The following is a 22554-nucleotide window of genomic DNA, read 5'->3' on the forward strand; positions in this document are numbered from 1 at the left end:
GATCCCTTAAAATGGCCACCCAAGTGGACAGGGTTGTTAAGAAAGCATATGGTGTTTTGGCTTTCATTAACAGGGGGATTGAGTTTAAGAGTCGTGAGATCTTGTTGCAGCTCTATAAAACTTTGGTTAGACCGCACTTGGAATACTGCGTCCAGTTCTGGGCGCCCTATTATAGGAAAGATGTGGATGCTTTGGAGAGGGTTCAGAGGAGGTTTACCAGGATGCTGCCTGGACTGGAGGGCTTATCTTATGAAGAGAGGTTGACTGAGCTCGGTCTCTTTTCATTGGAGAAAAGGAGGAGGAGAGGGGACCTAATTGAGGTATACAAGATAATGAGAGGCATAGATAGAGTCGATAGCCAGAGACTATTTCCCAGGGCAGAAATGGCTAGCACGAGGGGTCATAGTTTTAAGCTGGTTGGTGGAAAGTATAGAGGGGATGTCAGAGGCAGGTTCTTTACGCAGAGAGTTGTGAGAGCATGGAATGCGTTGCCAGCAGCAGTTGTGGAAGCAAGGTCATTGGGGTCATTTAAGAGACTGCTGGACATGCATATGGTCACAGAAATTTGAGGGTGCATCCATGAGGATCAATGGTCGGCACAACATTGTGGGCTGAAGGGCCTGTTCTGTGCTGTACTGTTCTATGTTCTATGTTCTATTCCTGGAAACATCCTGGTAAATCTCTTCTGAACTGTCCCTAGCTTAACAGTATCCTTTCTACCGCAGGGCGGCCAGAACTGGACACAGTTCTCCAGAAGACCCCTTTGAGTGTAGGAATTGGAAAGTCATGTTGAGGTTGCACAGGACGTTGGTGAGGCCTCCTCTGGAATACTCTATCCTATTGCTGGTTACCCAGTTATAGGAAAGATATGCATAAAACTGGGAGGGTTCAAAAGTGATTTACCAGGTTGTCGCTGGGGATGGAGGGTTTTGAGTTATTAGGAAAGGCTGGATAAGCTGGGACATTTCTCACTGGAATGTAGGAGTTTGAGGGGTGAACTTAGGGGTTTATAAATTCATAGGATCATGGAAAGGGTGAATGGCAGGTGTCTTTTCCCTAGGGTGGGGGCATTTCAAGATTGGGGGAGGCACATTTTTAAGGTGAGAAGGGAAAGATGTAAAAAAGACATAAGGGGCTTTTTTTTTTACATAAGGGGTGGTTTGTGTGCGAAATGAACTTCCAGAGGAAGTGGTGGATGTTTAAAAGACACTTAGATAAGTGCATGAATAGGAAAGGGTTTGGAGGGATGTGGGCTAGGAGCAGGCAGGTGGGACTAGTTTAGTTTGGGATGATGGTCGGCATGGCCTGTTTGGACCGAAGGGTCTATTTCCACGCTGTATGATTATATGACTAATGTTAGATGGTGATGGTGTTGTTCTGACGGTGTACACATTTAGACGTGTGTTATCGTCTGACATTAGAAAATGGGAGAGGCTCCATCTTATGTGGTTTCATTACCTACTGAGACTTGGGAGGATTGGCCACATTTTAAGGCCATCAGCCTTGGCTACCAAGTTCCTGGAGTGGGACTTGAGCCTAGAGCTTCCAGATGAGAGGCAGGGACACTACCTGCTGTGCCAGAAGATTTTAGAAAGGCCAAGATGAAATTTGATTATTATTCATAGTGTTTGATGATTGCAAAGGGTTAGGCTGCTCAAAGAGGGCAGAATTACAGGGAGAATCGGCCAGTTACTGGGAGGAACAGGCAATAATTGGCTCTTCTCGCGTGAAGAGAGATTGGATTGATTAGGGCTATATTAACTCGAGTTTTGAAGCGTGAGGAGGGAGGAGATTTCATCGAAACCTGTAAAATTCCAACAGGACTAGACAGATATGTTCCCGATGATGGGAGGGGGCATCTAGAACCAGGGGGTCACGGCCTAAGGATATGGGGTTGGACCGAGGTGAGGAGAAATGTCTTCACCCAGAGAGTGGGGGATTCTGTGGAATTCTCTACCACAGAAAGCGGTTGAGGCTAAAACACTGAATGTTTTCAAGGAGGAGTTAGATATAGTTCATAGAGATAAAGGGATCAAAGGGTGTTGGGGGGGTGGACAAAGTGGGATTGAGTTGCATGATCAGCCATCATCATATTGAATGGAGATGTAGGCTTGAATAGCATGTTCCTGCTTCTATTTTCTATGTTTGTGCAGTAACTCAAACTATAATCTTTACAGCACACAGGGACAGGCACAGGAAGACGAGGGTTGCTCGATGATTTGGGTGCCCTTGAAGATCTGAGAATGGATACCCAAGTCATGGTGTCACAGGGTCAGTTCTGCTTCTGTGAGTAACAGTCCCACCTCAGAGACAGAGGTCCTGGGTTCAAGACCTACACTTGGAGCTCGAGTGTAAAAAAATGACATGACCAGAGGAGCCCGGCCCTCACCTGAGGTGTCCAGCTATAGCCCCTGGTCACCTGATTAATCAGGTGTTAGAGATGCTATAGACGAGTGGGGCCAGTGCAGGAAGATAGCACTGCACAGGTTAAAGGGGCCCAATAGCCTCCAACATGCCCCAATGTTTAAAAAATCTCACTATTTCAAAGCAAAGCAGAGGTGGTCACCCTGGTGACCAGGGCCAATATCTATCCTTCATTCAGCATCACAAATCCCAACTGATGATCCAGTCATCACTGTGCTTTGGGAGCTTCCTGTGCACAAATTGGTCCCTACACACCAAAGGAGCTTGGGATGTCCTACAATTGTTACAAGGGATGATCTGGTTATTGTCATTTATGGGAGCTTCCTGTGCGTAATTTGGTTCCTACGTGTCAAAGGAACTTGGAATACTCTACAGCTGTGAAAGGCGCTATACAAATGTAATGTGCAGTTCAGGGCAGATTGGCCATGTTAAATTACCCATAGTGCGATAGGGTTAGTGTTAGTGCCCAGGGACGCGCAGGTTAGCAGGGGTTAGCCATGGGAAATGCAGGGTTACAGGGATAGGATGGGGGGGTGAGTGGGTCTGGGTGGGATGCTCTTCAGAGGGTTGGCGTGGACTCAATGGGCCGAATGACCTGTTTCCACACTGTAGGGATTCTGTAATAGGTTGCTGTTCTGACCCTTCCAGGGAAATAACGCAGCGACTTCTATTTAAGGAGCACCTTTAGTGTGATGAAGGCTCCCAGGTTGCTTCAGGGGAGCACTATAAAGCAAAATATGATAGGGAGCCGTATGATGTAGTTTTTTGATCAAGCGACCAAAAGCTTGGCTGACCAAGGAGGTTTTAAATAAGCTTTTCAAAAAGATGGACCAAGGGCTTTAATGGAGCATGTTCTCATACTTGGTAAATGAAGCTATTACTACTGACGCTAAAGCAATTAAAATTTGCAATGATCATGGGACTTGGGGGAGTTTGAGGAGTGCAGAAATCTTGGAGGTTTTTGCAGGGCTGTTGGAGCTTGTAGAGACAGGAGGGACGCAAGGTCACAGAGACATTTGAGAATGAAGATGAAAACTAGGGAAGTGACTGGAAGGTTTGAGTCACAAGGAGAGGCTGGAGAGGCCAGAAGCTTTCTCCCTGGAGCGTCCGAGGCTGAGGAGTGACCTTGCAGGAGGTTTATAAAATCATAAGGGGCATAGTTAAGGCGAATAGTCAAAGGTCTTTGCCCCAAGGTAGGGGATCCCAAAACTAGAGGGCACAGAACAAAGGACAGTAAAGCTCAGAAAAAGGCTCTTCATCCCTCCAAGTCTGCACATTTTCCATTATGCCACAGGTTTAAGGTGAGAGGGTAAAGATTTAAAAGGGACCTGAGGGGCAACTTTTCACACAGAGGGTGGTGTGTGTATGGAATGAGCTGCCAGAGGAAGTGGTGGAGGCTGGTACAGTTACAACATTTAAAAGGCAGCTGGATGGATATATGAATTAGGAAGGGTTTAGAGGGATATGGATCAAACACAGGACAAAACGGGACTAGTTCAGTTCAGGAAACCAGGTCAGCATGGACGAATCGGGCCGAAGGGTCTGTTTCTGTGTCGTATGACTTTGTGAGAGATACAAGCTGGGCCAATCGATTCCCCATCCCCTCGCTTGACTTTGTGTGAATATAAAATTAATGACCCACCAGGGTGCGTTGTTGTGGAGACGAGTGGAAAATAATGGAGCGTGGGGATTTAAGATTTACACGTGTGACCCTCCCCGCACACACACACACAGAAATCTCAGACACACCAGAGTAAAGAAGAGCCCTTCTGAGCTGACCTCAGCTAACACATCACGTAGGCACAGGAGAGTTTCCTTCCAAAAAAACCCCGAAAACAAACAACACAGAAGCGATCCACAGTTTTGAAGTGACCTAATCCAAATGAAGCTGCGCAATGGAGAGAGTAATCCACATTTTATCAGATCTGTGGGTTGAGTTGTCTTGTTAATAAACCATTGTGTGCACAAGCAACTGTCCCTTTCTTTCCTTGACACAGCACTCAATCAGTTCATGGGTTCAGCCTCATTGGTTGAATGCTAACTCACTCTATCAATCTGTGTTGATCTATAGATGCTTTAATTCCTGGGCATCTTCGTAAAGATGCATAACAAACGTATTTGAACCAGCAAGAAAATAAAATCTCACGGAACAAATAAAAAACAGAAGTTGCTGGAAAAGCTCAGCAGGTCTGGCAGCATCTGTGGAGAGAAATCAGAGCCAGCGTTGACTCTGATTTCTCTCCCACAGAGGCTGCCAGACCTGCTGAGCTTTTCCAGCAATTTCTGTTTCTGTTTCTGATTTACAGCATCCGCAGTTCTTCCAGATTTTATTCAGAATCTGAGGGGACCTGCTGGCCTCCGCAGGCAGCTCAGCGGTTAGCGCTCAGAGATAATGGGAACTGCAGATGCTGGAGAATCCAAGATAACAAAGTGTGAAGCTGGATGAACACAGCAGGCCAAGCAGCATCTCAGGAGCACAAAATCTGACGTTTCCGGCCTAGACCCTAGTTCTCTGATGAAGGGTCTAGGCCCGAAACATCAGCTTTTGTGCTCCTGAGATGCTGCTTGGCCTGCTGTGTTCATCCAGCTTCACACTTTGTTATCAGCGGTTAGCACTGCAGCCTCACGGCACCAGGGACCCAGGTTCGATTCCACCCTCGGGTGACTGTCTGTGTGGAGTTGGCACATTCTCCCAGTGTCTGCGTGGGTTCCCTCCGGGTGCTCTGGTTTCCTCCCACAGTCCAAAGATGTGCGGGCTAGGGTGGATTGGCCATACTAAGGTGTCCAGGGACGGGCAGGCTAGGTAGGGATTATCCACAGGGACAGGGTGGAATGCTCTTCGGAGGGTTGGCGCAAACCGAAGGGGCTGAATGGCCTGCTTCTATGTGGCTGGGGATTGTATGATTTGCCAACTAGCAGGGGGTAAAATTGGAAGGAGCATACAATCATCCCAGGGATGTCCTGCGGACTGAGCTAAAGGGCCTGATACTTTCTGCTCAGCACTCTGAGGGAGCAAACAAGAAAGGAAGGTGGTGTATACCCCAAATATCTATAAATAACACACTGCATACTAAGAAGTGATTTTGAGTTGTTGGAACTGGCGGGAGAGTCAAACTCCAAAGATTATTTCTTCCCAATACAGTAAGACTCTACAGAATCGAACTGCTTCAGTGAATAAGGTGTGGAGCTGGGTGAACACAGCAGGCCAAGCAGCATCTTAGGAGCAGGAACGCCGACTATTCGAGCCTAGACCCTTTCAATTATCTCTGCTTCAGTGAATATGTATGTTTAAACATTTTTATGAATAAAATATACTGCTGAAATAAAGACAGAATCAAGGAGAGGGTTCAGATGAGATTTACCAGGATGTTGCAAGGAATGGAGGGTTTGAGTTACAAGGAGAGGCTGGAGAATAGGATGTTGGGGATGGGTGGAGGGGGGTGACTTTGTAGCGGTTTATAAAATCATGAGGGGGATAAGGGAAATAGCAAAGGTCTCTTTCCGAAGGCTAGTTGGACCAAAAGGTCCGTCCCCACACTGCGCGACTCTATGTCAAATTTGGAGTGGACCTGACATGGTGGATGCTGGGATGGGAGCAGAACCTCAAACAAGAGGGTCCCATACTGACTCTTCACTGGTGGTTAGCCAGGCTACTACCTCATCGCTACCAAAAAAAAAGACCAATCGAGCACTTGATTAGCCCCTGAGGGTCTTCTGGCCTATCAGGCACCTTGTTCAACTGGAGTCCCAATCTGTATGCAGCTGACGGCCTGAGGCCCAGGGCTGCTCAACCATGGAATGCTGCACCAAAGAAATGTTAGTTTTCTTGTTATGGGAGTAGGGGAGTTGAACCTCTGGGCTAAGGTTGAGGAATGCCCTGGGAAGGGGGCATTGAGAATAAGGGCTTCTGTTCAGCAGTCACCCTCCTGTTCCCCCATCCCATTTATTGCCCTCCTCCCCCCACACTTGGGCAAGGGACTTCAACTGAGCTGTTAGGCCACTGCAGATTCCCTGTTGGGGAAAGGGCTGTTTGCAATTCCTCTCTGCCCTGTGACTGCTTTTCTTCACTTCAGATAATCAGCAAATTCTTTTGCAAAAATCTCAATTGATCCTGGTTCTTCCACCGCACTCTTAAACCATGCATTCCAGATCCTAAACCACTCACCGCATGAGAGCAAAACAAACGATCCAGCCTATTTTGTTCCCAATTGCCTTGAACCAATGGCGAGGGAAATTGAATACAAAAACTGAGGGATAGTAGGAACTGCAGATGCTGGAGAATCTGAGATAACAAGGTGTAGAGCTGGATGGACACAGCAGGCCGGGCAGCATCAGAAAAGCAGGAAGGCTGCTTTACATCCAGTTGTCACAAAAACCGAGGGGGTTATGCTTCAGGTATACAGGGTGCTGGAGAGGCCACATCTGGAGTACGGTGTGTAGTACTAGCTATCTTATTTAAGGAGAGATGTAAGCATATTAGAACCAGCACTGAAACCCAGGTCCCGGGCACCATGACACTGCCTGGTCAAGATTTACCAGCATAATAGAGTCATAGAATCTCTACAGTGTGGAAGGCAGGTCATTTGGCCCTTTGCATCCACACCGTCTCTCTGGAGAGCATCTCATCCAGGGCACCTTCCCCCATCCTTGTAACCCTGCATTTCCCCGCACCTAACCTGCACATCCCCGGGCACTATGGGTAATTTAGCACGGCCAATCCACCCTAACCTGCACATCCCTGGGCACTATGGGTAATTTAGCACGGCCAAGCCACCCTAACCTGCACATCCCTGGGCACTATGGGTAATTTAGCACGGCCAATCCACCCTAACCTGCACATCCCTGGGCACTATGGGTAATTTAGCATGGCCAATCCACCGTAACCTGCACATCTTTGAACTGAGGGAGGAAACCGGAGCACCCGATGCAGACACAGGGAGAATGTGCAAACTCCAAACAGACAGTTACCCGAGGGTGGGGTCGAACCCGGGTCCCTGGTGCTGTGAGGCTGCAGTGCTAACCGCTGAGCCACCGTGCCACCGCCATACCTGGAGCAAGTGGGTTGTCTCTTAAAGGCAAAGTTGGACAGGTTGAGCTTGTATCTGAAGAGTAAGAGGTGACTTGATTGTTCCCGAAGGGTCGCTGGACTTGGAAATGTTAACTGCGTTTCTCTCTCCCTGGACACTGCTGAGTTTCTCCAACAATTTCTATTTTCCTTGTTTAAGAACCTGAGGGTGGGTGTGGGAAAGTCTGGGACCAGGGCTCATTGGTGAAAATAAAGGGCTCGTCCAAGAGACAGAGATAAGGATAATTTGTTTTCTCGCAGAGGGCCGAGGGTCTTTGGAAAGCACTTCTTCAGAGAGTGGTGAAAGCAAAGTCTTGGGACGTCCTAAGGCAGAGTTGGATAGATTCTTAATGAGCAAGAGATCATCCAGGTGGGTTTGGAGGACCAGGAGGGGCTGTGCGGCCTCATTCATTTATTCAACACCCAACTTGCTCTCAAACACCGCCCCCCCCTCCACTCCCCCATCAAAGGCATCAGTTTCTCCCTCTCTCAGTACTTCCCAGAATCTTTCTGCCCCATTTCGGGTTTGAAAACTGTCACGACCCTCTTCGGGTGAAGGTGGAACGCGAGCCTGGCTGGGCTGGGAGAGAATCGGAGGGAAGGGCCGAGCAGCCTTTGGGGCTGCGCCCAGACGCCTGGGAGCCCGTTCACCCACAATCCGAGGGGGTGTCCCTGTTGGCCTGGGAGCCCCCACATCGCCCCAGATCCTCTGGCACTGAGCATCAGCAACGGTTTGGCGTGAGGAATTCCAGGGATGGAGGAGAGCATTCAAAAGGAAGGGTCCGGGGGGGGGGGGGGGGGGGGAAGAGAGAGAAAGCGAGAGAGGGCGAACTGACAACCCAAGGAGTCAGAAAGAAACAAAATTATTATATCTAGCAGCAGAGAGAAAGTTGGCAGGAAATCTGCACATTAGTAGGATTTTATCAAGCATCAATGCTGTTCCTCCCTCCCCTTCACCGACTGCGATAATAAAAACATTTAAGAAGAAAATCGGGGGTAAAAATGACCTTAAAAGTCGAAGCTGCGGGTCCCAGGTGATGGCAAGAGATTCACTTCCATAGTCCCGCTGTCCCAAGGTATCAAACTGTTTAGTTCCAAATGCCAACAGCAGAGAGCTCCTCTTCGGTCCGGGCAGAGAAAAAGAATCGCTACCCTGGCCTGCTGTGTTCATTCAGCTTCACACTTTGTTATCTACGTTTCAGCTCTGCCTGCTTCTGCAAAAGCCATTCTCCAGCAGCAGCCGAAAGCCGACACAGGGGCTTGGATTGCATTCACAGTCAGCCTCGGATGCGATCAATTTAAACATCAGACATTCTGAAATTCCCTGGTCGCCTTCAGCTCACTTCACAGGTGCTGTGGATGGTTCTCTCGTCCTGTGTGTGTGTGTGTGTTTTAAAATATCCCTTCCTTCTACTTTCTCTCTCACGCTCCTTTCCTTGCCTTCAGTCTCTGTGTGTGTGTGTGTGTGTGTGTGCTCAGAAGCAAAAACAGAGGACTCTATGTCCAACCTGTTATACACTGTTCAGAAAGCTGCTGACAACTCCTTACAATAGAGTCTGAGAAACAGGAAGTGGTTTATAACAATCCCTGGGCGTCCAGTAAGCTTTTCTCAAAGACCAAAGCTTGTCGCCAATGGGGGAAGAATAATTAACCCCCTCCTTCCCGGATCACTGGCTTTTCACAGGGGGGTGGAGTGGGCTTTGTTGAAGGGTCCAGTCCCAGACACATTTCTCCCCAACAGCGCTGCACAGTGACTGCAGCAAGAGAAGCACATTTTCAGGGACCAATCTGGGTAATGCCGCCCGCATCTCAGGAACTTATGTTTTCTTTTCGAAATTTAAAAAAGTCCCATTTGTTTCAGGCGTCACAGCAGGAGAAATGTGTGATTCCCAAAGCACTCCGCTCCCTGATGTCACACTCCCTTCCTGACACACAATGAGACATTCCGCTTAGGGACAGTGCGGGCCTCTCTCTGTATCTGTCCCTGTCCTGGGAGTGTTTGATGGGGACAGTGTAGAGGAAGCTTTACTCTGTATGTAACCCTGTGGTGTCCCTGTCCTGGGAGTGTTGGATGGGCACAGTGTAGAGGGAGCTTTACTCTGTATCTCACCCCGTGCTATCCCTGTCCTGAGAGTGTTTGATGCGGGACAGTGTAAAGGGAGCTTTACTCTGTATGTAACCCTGTGGTGTCCCTGTCCTGGGAGTGTTGGATGGGCACAGTGTAGAGGGAGCTTTACTCTGTATCTGACCCTGTGTTGTCCCTGTCCTGAGAGTGTTTGATTGGGATGGGGTAGGGAGAGCTTTACTCTGTATCTAACCCTGTGCTATCCCTGTCCTGAGAGTGTTTGATGGGGGCACAGTGTAGAGGGAGCTTTACTCTCTATCTAACCCCATGGCCCTTAAAGGGACAATGTAAATGAAGGGAGAACTTAAAGGAATTTGATCAATTTAAATGAAAATACCTTTGGAAGGATCATGAAGCACTGATTATGGAAAAGCCTGATTACTGTTGGACACCGTGTGGCTGTTCCCCACAGTCATGATTATAATCATGAGAAAGGAAAATGTGGTATCACTTCATAAGTGCCCTCGGTACTTAACTAAACCATACTTTGCACCTGTATATATCACCACTATTACAAACAAAGCAGTAAATATTCAGGCCATTGATATTTTCATGACCAGAGTCCAGGCAACCTGGAGGATTGAGAATGTTAAACAAGGAAGTTAACAGGGTTTAAGAATTACTGCATAATAGACTGCAGGTTGTGATATAGATGGGATTTGTCTGGAATCAGAGTTCCAGTAAACGCAGCAATTTTGATTGTTATCTCTGGGCAGTAGCTCACTTATCCGAAATCCCAGGAAATATCTCACCTCTTCCTAAGACCATCAAACATTTGCAGCAATATGACAACACGGGGTTAGATACAGAGTAAAGCTCTATCTACACTGTCCCCGTCAATCACTCCCAGGACAGGGACAGCATGGGGTTAGATACAGAGTAAAGCTCCCTCTACACTGTCCCTCATCAAACACTCCCAGGACAGGGACAGCATGGGGTTAGATACAGAGTAAAGCCTGCAATATTTTAAACTAAAATTAATTACTCCTCTACACTTTTCCCATCAAACACTCTCAGTACACATACAACAGGAAACTAGATACAACATAGAGCTTTCTCTACTCTTTTAAACAGAAAGTAACGTTCCTGGGATGCAGAGTTTCGTAAAATAGTTGAAAACCCAGGGTTCACAAGAACAATAGATGATTTCACTCAGCAAGCTGAGATTCCGCATGATCTGGTCAATGTCACCTCTGAGAGATGAACCCATTGGTTGGGGAATTGAAGATCCAGGGGGTACAGTCTCAGAATAAACCGCTGAGCATTTAGGACAGTGACGAGGAGAATGTACTTCACCCACTGCGGTGTGAATCAATGGAATTCTGTGCTTCAGATGGAGTGAATGCTCCATCTTTGGAAATGGGTAAGGCCGGGAAAGAGCCAGTGATTGGCTGTGGCAGGGAATGAAAGGATAAGGATAATGGCTGAAAATGGGGATTGAAACTCAAGATCAGCCATCTTCAGATTGAATGGAGCAACAGGCTAAAGTTATCATTTTGTTGGTAGCACTTAGCTCCTTCAGTGTTTTGAACTGAAGGTGTAATTGAGATCCCCAGGACGGAGCTGGGATGAGGTCTCTACATTAGAGCTGGACTGTCATCCCCAGGTTGAAGCTGGCCTGTGGTTCCAAAGACAGAACTGGGATGTGGTCTTCAGGCCAGAGCTGGGCCGTGGTCCCCAGGCTGGAGCTGAAACGTGGTCCCCAGGCTGGAGCTGAAACATGGTCTCCAGGCTGGAGCTGGGCTCAAGTTCCTGCTTTGAACTACCTGTGGCACTTCTGACGCCTCTGTGTGTTTGCTCCAATGGACTTGTCCGGTTGACATCTGTTGTAATTCATTCGCTGACCTTATTCACAGGCTCTAAAAATATCTAAACAACAGGAGCCACCTCATCACCAAACCAATCAGAAAATCACCGCTTCCTCTTTCTGTGGGAACCTATTTATTCAGCTTGACAACACCACACTCGAGGCTGGCCATGCGGACTTGGCACTTGACCCAGGTCTGTTTTCAAACACTTGCGATTCCTTCCTGTGTGCATAGCGGCCAGCTGTGGGTGTGCCCGTCTGGGGAAGTGACAAAGATGTCAGACTGATTGAAGTTGACGAGTGGCCAAGGTACACCATTCATCACCTTGCCTCTCGGGCAGCCGTCAGATGGCATTTCTGAGGAAGGGTCACCAGACCCGAAACGTTAGCTCTGATTTCTCTCTTCGCAGGTGCTGCCAGACCCTGCTGAGATTTTCCAGCAACTCCTGCTCCTGTTCCTGATTTAAAGCATCCGGAAGCTCTTTGGGTTTTTATTCAGATGGCAGTTGGCACTGCGAGGGATGTCAAAAGGGGCGATTTGTCATGCAAGGAGAGAGATCGAGGCTCTCGTAGCCAGGCCAGGCCTAGCAGCTGCTCCCTGCCTCGGTACTGAGCCAGAACCGCTTTACATGCTGGCTTTACAGAACCACCACCACACAGCCTGCACTTTGAGGGGATGTGCAATGTCTTACGGCGCTATTCCAATGAAGGGGACAGAGAGATGAGGGATGGAGAAGGGGAGGGGAAGAGGGAGACGGCTGACAGTTATCCCCACCCCTGGTGCACCGGCCAATATCGGCCCCATGCTAACCGATGCTGTGTGAAGGATGACAAACTGACTGGAATGTTTTCCCCAGCTATTTATTCGGTTTTGGTATGGGGGGGGGCGGTGGAGAAACGGGGTGGGAGGGTGGTGGGTGAGTGTGTCATTGTTTATGGCCCTTGAACAGATGACACTGAGCTGACCCCATCTCAAACCCCTGGAGCCCCCGCGATGTGGGTTCATCTTTATCCCCTCGTCTCCCCCCTCGCCTTCTCTCTCCCCCTGCCCCTTCTCCTGCCTCCTCTCTTCCCCCTTTTCCATCCCTTTCCACTCCCCCTTTCCTCCCCCCTCCTTCCCTTTTCTCTCCTGCTCCCCCTTCTCCTGCCTCCTCTCTTCTCCCTTTTTCCACCCCCCCCAGTCCCCCCTTTCTCCCCTTCTCCTCCCCCTCCTTCCTTTCTCTCTCAACCCCCTTCCCCTTCCATCTCCCCACTCCCCCATCTCCCACTTCCCGCTCGTCCCCTCTGTCTCCCTCTTCCCCCTTTCCTTCCCCATCTCCCTCTCCATCCCTCTCCCCCACTCTCTCCCTCTCTCCCCTCCCTGTCTCTCCCCCTCTGCCCCTCCTCTTCTCTCCTCCCACTCTATCCCTTCCCTTCTCTCTCTCCCCTCCCTACCCCCTTCTCCTTCTCCTTCCTCATTCTCTCACCCCTCTCCCCCTTCCCCTCCCCTCTTTCCCCCTCTCTCCCTCCTCTCTCTCCCCTTTTCTCTTCCTCCTCTCTCCTCCCTCCCCTTCTCTCTACCCCCTTCCTCTCCCCTCCTCCCTTCCTCTCTACCCTGTCTCTCCTCCTCTCTCCCCCCACCTTTTAACTGCCCTCTGAAAGGCCAGTCAGTTCAAGGGGCAATTAGGGATGGGTAATAATGGATGACCTCAATGCTGATGCCCACATTCTCCGAGAGAATATAAACCCTGAGTGAATGAGTCACGAAAGTACCCCATAAGGCTGTGATCAGAGATAATGCGAACTGCAGATGCTGGAGAATCCAAGATAACAAAGCGTGGAGCTGGATGAACATTGAAGTGTTTTCGGAAGTCCTAAGATTGCGAGAGGCACTACGCAAATGCAGGTCGCTCCTTCATTCATTGAGCCTATGAATCCCTGGAAGAGCATTATTAACATGGAGCAAAGGTTTTGGTTTCTTGGGAATCTCCCGAGAAGGTTTAATTGACTAGGGTTCCCTTGTCAAGCCTTCCGATCTCAGCTGGTTCCAAAGTTCACGGGTAGATAACATTCAGCCTCTTTGGGGTAAAATTCTCTCCTTTGTGCATGAAACTCCAAGCCAGGGGGAGATGTCTTGCTGATGAAGGGTCTAGGCCCGAAACATCACCTTTTGTGCTCCTGAGATGCTGCTGGGCCTGCTGTGTTCATCCAGCCTCACATTTTATTATCTCGGAGATGTCTTGTTTGCCCACTTTTAACTCTGCTGACTGACGGTGAATGAATGTGCATTTATGTAGTGCCTTGGACAAAGTTAAGAGGTCACTGGTCTTCAATGAATGAGAAACAGCAGAGGGCAGGGATACAATTTTTTTGACTTGCTGGCTACATGGCACTGAGGTAAATTGTGATACCCACCCCCACCACCTAGAAGCCAGTGGCACCAGGGTGGGCATGGGGGGATGTGGGGAAAGGTGAGTTCTCAGGGTGAACCCCCTCCTCTGTCAAGGCTCAGTCGCAGCAGTATGTACCATCTACAAGATGCACTGCAGCAACTCGCCAAGCTTCCTTTGTCATCAGCTCCCAAGCAATCACTAACCCTCTGGTCTAGGACCAGAAAGCATCATCTCAGAACAAGAGATTGTCCATTTAAGACAGAGATGAAGAGGAATTTCTTCTCTCAGTGAATCTGTTTAATTCTTTACCACAGAAGGACGTCACAGAAAGTGAATGCAATGTTGTTGTTTATCTCAAGAGGTTTGGAGTATAAAAGCAGCGATGTGCTTCTGAGGCTTTATAAGGCTCTAGTTAGGCCCCATTTAGAATACTGCGTCCAATTTTGGGCCCCACACCTCAGGAAGGACGTACTAGCCCTGGAGTGTGTCCAGCGGAGATTCACACGGATGATCCCTGGAATGGTAGTTTTAATGTACGATGAACAGCTAAGGATCCTGGGATTGTACTCATTAGAGTTTAGAAGGTTGAGGGGAGATCTAATAGAAACTTACAAGATAATGTATGGCTTAGAAGGGGTGGACGCTAGGAAGTTGTTTCCGTTAGGTGGGGAGACTAGGACCCGTGGGCACAGCCTTAAAATTAGAGGGGGTAAATTTAAAACTAAAATGAGATGACATTTCTTCAGCCAGAGAGTGTTGGGCCTGTGGAATTCATTGCCACGGAGTGCAGTGGAGGCCGGGACGTTAGATGTCTTCAAGGTAGATATCGACAAATTCTTGATCTCGCAAGGAATCAAGGGCTACGGGGAGAGTGTAGGCAAGTGGAGTTGAAATGCCCATCAGCCATGATTAAATGGTGGAGTGGACTCGATGGGCTGAATGGCCTTACTTCCACTCCTATGTCTTATGGTATCATGGAAGCTGGGTCATTAAGTATGTTCATGGCAGAGATAGATTTTTAATCAGTAAGGGAATCGAAGGTTATGGGGAAAAGGCAGGGATGTGGAGTTGAGGAAGATCAGTTCAGCCATGAACTGATCGCATTGAAAAGCGGACCGGACCTGATGGGCTGAATGGCCTGTTACTGCTCCTACATTACGCGGCTTTATAGGAAGACAAGGGGCAGCAGATACATGGGAACACCAGCCCCCTGCAAGTTCCCCTCGGAGCCCTGCCTTGGAAATATATCGCTGTTCCTTCAGTGTCACTGGGCCAGAATCCTGGGAAGTCCCTCCCTAAGGGCGTTGTGGATCAACCCACAGCAGGAGGACTGCAGGTAGCTCATCCCCACCTGCTCAAGGGGGCAATTAGGGATCAATACTTGCCCAGCTAGTGTCATCTCAGGGATGAATAAATTTTATACAAATTCTCATTCGATGGGACAATGAGTTCAGGCTTCCATTGAGTTAGTTTCTGGCTATTTTAAATCCCCCTATTCCCTACTGGTCTGCTCTTCCCAATTTTTTTTATTGAGTCATAGGCTGTGGGCATCGCTGAGTTGTATCAACATTGATCGTACATCCCTAGTTGCCCCCTTGAGGAGGTGGGGGTGAACTGCCATCTTGAACCACTGCAGTCCATGTGCTATGGGATGATCCACAGCGCTCCCTTCGGGAGGGAATTCCCAGGATTTTGGCCTGGGGGCTGCGGATAGACCCACAATGCCCCTTGGGGAGGGAATTCCCAGGATTTTGAGCCGGGGGGGCTGCGGATTGACCCACAATGCACCTTCAGGAGTGAATTCCCAGGATTTTGACCCGGGGGGGACTGTGGAGAGACCCACAATGCTCCTTCAGGAGGGAATTCCCAGGATTTTGACCGGTGGGGCTGCGGAGAGACCCACAATGCCTCTTCAGGAGAGAATTCCCAGGATTTTGACCCGGGGGGGACTGTGGAGAGACCCACAATGCCCCTTCAGGAGTGAATTCCCAGGATTTTGACCCGGGGGGGACTGCGGAGAGACCCACAATGCCCCTTCAGGAGAGAATTCCCAGGATTTTGACCCGGGGGGGACTGCGGAGAGACCCACAATGCCCCTTCAGGAGAGAATTCCCAGGATTTTGACCCGGGGGGGACTGTGGAGAGACCCACAATGCCCCTTCAGGAGAGAATTCCCAGGATTTTGACCCGGGGGGGACTGTGGAGAGACCCACAATACCCCTTCAGGAGAGAATTCCCAGGATTTTGACCCGGGGGGACTGTGGAGAGACCCACAATGCCCCTTCAGGAGAGAATTCCCAGGATTTTGACCCAGGGGGGACTGTGGAGAGACCCACAATGCCCCTTCAGGAGTGAATTCCCAGGATTTTGACCCGGGGGGGACTGTTGAGAGACCCACAATGACCCTTCAGGAGAGAATTCCCAGGATTTTGACCTGGAGGGGACTGTGGAGAGACCCACAATGCCCCTTCAGGAGAGAATTCCCAGGATTTTGACCCGGGGGGGACTGTGGAGAGACCCACAATGCCCCTTCAGGAGAGAATTCCCAGGATTTTGACCCAGGGGGGACTGTGGAGAGACCCACAATGCCCCTTGCGGAGGGCATTCCCACGATTTTGACCCGGGGGGGACTGTGGAGAGACCCACAATGCCCCTTCAGGAGAGAATTCCCAGGATTTTGACCCGGGGGGGCTGCGGAGAGACCCACAATGCCCCTTCAGGAGAGAATTCCCAGGATTTTGACCTGGGGGGGACTGTGGAGAGACCCACAATGCTCCTTGCGGAGGGAATTCCCAGGATTTTGACCCGGGGGGGACTGTGGAGAGACCCACAATGCCCCTTGCGGAGGGAATTCCCAGGATTTTGACCCGGGGGCGACTGTGGAGAGACCCACAATGCCCCTTCAGGAGTGAATTCCCAGGATTTTGACCCGGGGGGGACTGTGGAGAGACCCACAATGCTCCTTGTGGAGGGAATTCCCAGGATTTTGACCCGGGGGGGACTGTGGAGAGACCCACAATGCCCCTTCAGGAGAGAATTCCCAGGATTTTGACCCGGGGGGGACTGTGGAGAGACCCACAATGCCCCTTCAGGAGAGAATTCCCAGGATTTTGACCCGGGGGGGACTGTGGAGAGACCCACAACGCCAAGTTTTGCACGTGAGCTGTTTGTGTCTCACTCAAAGCAGACGTTGAGAGAGCTGCTAGTCATAATTAGGGCCAGCGTCCACAGTGAGGGGGCAGACCTAGGAGCGCGATCGGATAATAATACGTTCGCTTGGCTCAAAGTCCCAGAGCAGGAGGAGGAGAGGAAACTCAGGAAAGCCTTTTGCCACTCATTCGGGAATTTCCTTTCTCTCAAGGCGATTCCATAAATAGAGAGGAACTGAAAAAGGATGACAAAGCGTCAGAAGGGAAGGGAAATACAGTCACTTCGGGAAATATGAATAGGCAGATCTGCAAAGCACTTTGCAAGATAAGGGAAGCTCAAGGCACATTTCAGTCAGTCAGCGCAGGGCAATGGCTGTGGTCACGCAGGAGCGGAAATGGGCGCCGCTCATCTCTGCACAGCAAGATCCCATTGGCATTCAGTGTGGAAATGACCACATGAAGTTTGTCCCTTCCTCATTGTGTTGATTGTGGGATAAAAATTGGCCAACGCGGAGACACCCGCGCCCCCTTCCACCCCCCCACCAACCACCCATTCCTCTTCAAAATAATGCCATGTGTTTTAAAAACTAATTCGCGTCCATGAAACAGGCAGATGGAGGTGTCAGTTGAATGATTTGTGCAGAGCTCAGCATGGCTCATAGTGCGGCGCTCCCTCGGCGCTGACCCTCCGACAGTGCGGCGCTCCCTCGGCGCTGACCCTCCGACAGTGCGGCGCTCCCTTGGCGCTGACCCTCCGACAGTGCGGCGCTCCATCATCACTGACCCTCCGACAGTGCCCGCGCTCTCATCACTGACCCTCTGACAGTGCGGCGCTCCCTCAGCACTGACCCTCCGAGAGTGCGGCGCTCCCTCGGCGCTGATCCTCCGACAGTGCGGCACTCCCTCAGCACTGACCCTCCGACAGTGCGGCACTCCCTCAGCACTGACCCTCCGACAGTGCCCGCGCTCTCATCACTGACCCTCTGACAGTGCGGCACTCCCTCAGCACTGACCCTCCGAGAGTGCGGCGCTCCCTCAGCACTGACCCTCCGACAGTGCGGCGCTCCCTCAGTACTGACCCTCCGACAATGCGGCGCTCCCTCAGCACTGACCCTCCGACAGTGCCTGCTCCCTCAGCACTGACCCTCCTACAGTGCAGCACTCCCTCAGCACTGACACCGTGACAGTGCGAGTCTCCCTCAGCGCTGAACCTCCGACAGCGCAGCACTCCATCAGCGCTGACCCTCCTAAAGTGCAGCACTCCATCAGCGCTGACCCTCCGACAGTGCAGCACTCCCTCAGCACTGACCCTCCGACAGTGCCCGCGCTCTCATCACTGACCCTCCGACAGTGCGGCACTCCCTCAGCACTGACCCTCCGAGAGTGCGGCGCTCCCTCAGTACTGACCCTCCGACAATGCGGCACTCCCTCAGCACTGACCCTCCGACAATGCGGCGCTCCCTCAGCTCTGACCCTCCGACAGTGCGGCACTCCCTCAGCACTGACCCTCCGACAGTGCGGCGCTCCCTCAGCGCTGACCCTCTGACAGTGCGGCGCTCCCTCAGCACTGACCCTCCGACAGTGCCCGCGCTCTCATCACTGACCCTCTGACAGTGCGGCACTCCCTCAGCACTGACCCTCCGAGAGTGCGGCGCTCCCTCAGTACTGACCCTCCGACAATGCGGCGCTCCCTCAGCACTGACCCTCCGACAGTACCTGCTCCCTCAGCACTGACCCTCCTACAGTGCAGCACTCCCTCAGCACTGACACCGTGACAGTGCGAGTCTCCCTCAGCGCTGAACCTCCGACAGCGCAGCACTCCATCAGCGCTGACCCTCCTAAAGTGCAGCACTCCCTCAGCACTGACCCTCCGACAGTGCCCGCGCTCTCATCACTGACCCTCCGACAGTGCGGCACTCCCTCAGCACTGACCCTCCGAGAGTGCGGCGCTCCCTCAGTACTGACCCTCCGACAATGCGGCGCTCCCTCAGCACTGACCCTCCGACAGTGCGACACTCCCTCAGCACTGACCCTCCGACAATGCGGCGCTCCCTCAGCACTGACCCTCCGACAGTGCCTGCTCCCTCAGCACTGACCCTCCTACAGTGCAGCACTCCCTCAGCGCTAACCCTCTGACAGTGTGGCACTCCCTCAGCACTGACCCTCTGACAGTGCGGCACTCCCTCAGCACTGACCCTCTGATAGTGTGGCACTCCCTCAGCACTGACCCTCCGACAGTGCAGCACTCCCTCAGCTCTGACCCTCTGACAGTGCGGCGCTCCCTCAGCACTGATCCTCTGACAGTGCGGCACTCCCTCAGCGCTGACCCACCGACAATGCAGAACTCCCTCAGCACTGACCCTCTGACAGTGTGGCACTCACTCAACGCTGACCGTCCGACAGTGCAGCGCTCCCTCAGCACTGACCCTCCGACAGTGCGCAATCCCTCAGCACTGACCCTCCGACAGTGCGGCACCCCCTCAGCACTGACCCTCCGACAGTGCGGCGCTCCCTCAGCACTGACCCTCCGACAGTGCGGCGCTCCCTCAGCACTGATCCTCTGACAGTGCCCGGTCTCTCAGCACTGACCGTCCGACAGTGCCCGCTCCCTCAGCACTGACCCTCCGACAGTGCCTGCTCCCTCAGCACTGACCCTCCGACAGTGCCCGCTCCCTCAGCACTGACCCTCCGACACTGCGGCGCTCCCTCAGCACTGACCCTCCGACAGTGTGGCGCTCCCTCATTCCTGACCCTCTGACAGTGCAGCACTCCCTCAGCACTGACCCTCCGACATTGCCCACTCCCACAGCACTGACCCTCCGACAGTGCGGCGCTCCCTCTGTACTGACCCTCCAATAGTGCCCACTCCCTCAGCACTGACCCTCCAACAGTGCAGCACTCCCTCAGCGCTGACACCGTGACAGTGCGAGTCTCCCTCAGCGCTGAACCTCCGACAGCGCAGCACTCCATCTGCGATGACCCTCCTAAAGTGCAGCACTCCCTCAGCACTGACCCTCCGACAGTGCGGCGCTCCCTCAGCACTGACCCTCCGACAGTGCGGCGCTCCCTCAGTACTGACCCTCCGACAGTGCGGCGCTCCCTCAGCACTGACCCTCCGACATTGCCCACTCCCTCAGCACTGACCCTCCGACAGTGCGGCTCTCCCTCAGCACTGACCCTCCGACAGTGCGGCGCTCCCTCAGCGCTGACCCTCCGACAGTGCGGTGCACCCTCAGCACTGACCCTCCGACATTGCCCACTCCCTCAGCACTGACCCTCCGACAGTGCGGCTCTCCCTCAGCACTGACCCTCCGACAGTGCGGCGCTCCCTCAGCACTGACCCTCCGACAGTGCGGCGCTCCCTCAGCACTGACCCTCCGACAGTGCGGCGCTCCCTCAGCACTGACCCTCCGACAGTGCGGCGCTCCCTCAGCACTGACCCTCCGACATTGCCCACTCCCTCAGCACTGACCCTCCGACAGTGCGGCGCTCCCTCAGCACTGACCCTCCGACATTGCCCGCTCCCTCAGCACTGACCCTCCGACAGTGCGGCGCTCCCTCAGCACTGACCCTCCGACAGTGCGGCGCTCCCTCAGCACTGACCCTCCGACAGTGCGGCGCTCCCTCAGCGCTGACCCTCCGACAGTGCGGCGCACCCTCAGCACTGACCCTCCGACAGTGCCCGCTCCCTCAGCACTGACCCTCCGACAGTGCGGCGCTCCCTCAGCACTGACCCTCCGACAGTGCGGCGCTCCCTCAGCACTGACCCTCCGACAGTGCGGCGCTCCCTCAGCACTGACCCTCCGACAGTGCGGCGCTCCCTCAGCACTGACCCTCCGACAGTGCGGCGCACCCTCAGCACTGACCCTCCGACATTGCCCACTCCCTCAGCACTGACCCTCCGACAGTGCGGCGCTCCCTCAGCACTGACCCTCCGACATTGCCCACTCCCTCAGCACTGACCCTCCGACAGTGCGGCGCACCCTCAGCGCTGACCCTCCGACAGTGCGGCGCACCCTCAGCGCTGACCCTCCGACAGTGCGGCGCACCCTCAGCACTGACCCTCCGACAGTGCCCACTCCCTCAGCACTGACCCTCCGACAGTGCCCAATCCTCAGAACTAACACTCAAAAATTGCGGTGCTCCCTCAGTCCTGACCCTGAGTGTCTGCTTTTATTTTTTTTGTCATGATTATATCCTTCAGAACCTGATAAATCAGAGAGGAAAGATATAGCAACAGAGTGACATTTACAATTAGAATCTACAGAAGGAGGGATGTGCGAGTTTTAGAAAAATTGTCTCAGACATTTGATGAGAAAACGAGGGAGTTGACTGGCTGTTATGCGTAAAGCACCCAGTAGCTGTTGATTTGCTTTGAGCTACAAACTCAAGCGAATGTCTGCACCATTTGCTTTGGTCTGCGTTCAGCTTCACAGAAGCCACAACGCCCCCTCAATGTTCCCTCAACCCTGTGCAAATTACTGCTCTTGTACTGCTAATTACACCTGATGCATGACATTGGTTCGTCATGACATGAGGAGATCTTCAATTGATTTGACTTACAGTCCTGCCATACCTCAGTAACCTAAAAAAAGAATCTGCCAGAGGAACTGGTACAACGCTGGCTCAGTTACAACTTGTGAAAGACATTTTGGCAGGTCCATGTGTAGCAAACGTTTGGAGGGATATGGGCCAAAAGCAGGCAAATGGAGCTAGCTTTGCGTTGAAATTAGTTCAGCCACGTGCACCTCACAGAATATGAGTTCCCTGACTGGGGCTGTTAACCTGGTCCAATCGGGGAGTCCTGGCTGACAGATATAAACAGGAGTGTCGGAGGTTCCGCTCACTCTAGGAGCCATCTCAGAACTCGCTGAGTCAGTGTTGTGTACTATGCATGTTATGTACAATGTAAATAAAGGGTGACTTTGTGACAGAATACCAACCTTCATGGAGTTAATTAGAAGGCAAAGGGGTGATCTGATCGAAGATTTCAACATACCAACTGGAAAAGACAGAGTTGGTCAAGGTGAACTATTTCCACCGGTTGTGGTCTCGAGGGGACACAAGAGAATTAAGGCTAAACCATTCAGGAGAGAGATTAGGAAGCACTTTGACAGACAGAGGGTGGTAGAGATTTGGAACACTTCCAAAAATGGTAGCGCATGCTGGATCCGCTGTTAATTTTAAATCTGAGGTAGCTAATCTTTTGTTAAACAAAAGGATATGAGCCAAAAGCAGGTATATGGATTCAGTCCACAGATCAGCTGTGATCGCATTGAGTGACGGACCAGAGTCAAGGGGCTGAATGGCCTACTCTTGTTCTGGTGTTCCTTAATACCCTTTGAGAAGGTGGTGGTGAGCTGCCTTCTTGACCCGTTGCAGTCCATGTGTTACAGGGAGACCCACAATGCCCCATTAGGGAGGGAGTTCCAGGATTTTGACCCAGTGACACTGAAGGAACGGCGATATATTTCCAAGTCAGGATGGGTGAGTGGCTGTGAGGGGATCTTTCAGGGTGGGTGGTGTTCCCATGTATCTGCTGCCCCTTGTCCTTCTGAATGATTGGGAAGACTCAGTCTTAACTTATGGTATTAACTTATGGTATTGGGGGG

General features: G+C 51.8%; 1 protein-coding gene across 2 annotated transcripts in view; it reads right to left on the reverse strand.

Annotated features, from left to right (window-relative positions):
• LOC125447707 (G-protein coupled receptor 4) overlaps positions 1 to 22554 on the reverse strand; it is a 97402-nt gene that overhangs the window by 64898 nt on the left and 9950 nt on the right. The window contains exon 1 of one of the 2 annotated variants that reach the window (XM_048522325.2): positions 8497 to 9031. The exons of the other annotated variant lie outside the window; for it this stretch is intronic. The gene's annotated coding sequence lies outside the window, so the exon portion shown is untranslated. Of the gene's footprint in view, positions 1 to 8496; positions 9032 to 22554 lie in introns of those variants that run through there. 2 annotated transcript variants of the gene reach the window in all.

This window comes from Stegostoma tigrinum, chromosome 39, assembly GCF_030684315.1.
Source record: "Stegostoma tigrinum isolate sSteTig4 chromosome 39, sSteTig4.hap1, whole genome shotgun sequence".
Taxonomy (NCBI): domain Eukaryota; kingdom Metazoa; phylum Chordata; class Chondrichthyes; order Orectolobiformes; family Stegostomatidae; genus Stegostoma; species Stegostoma tigrinum.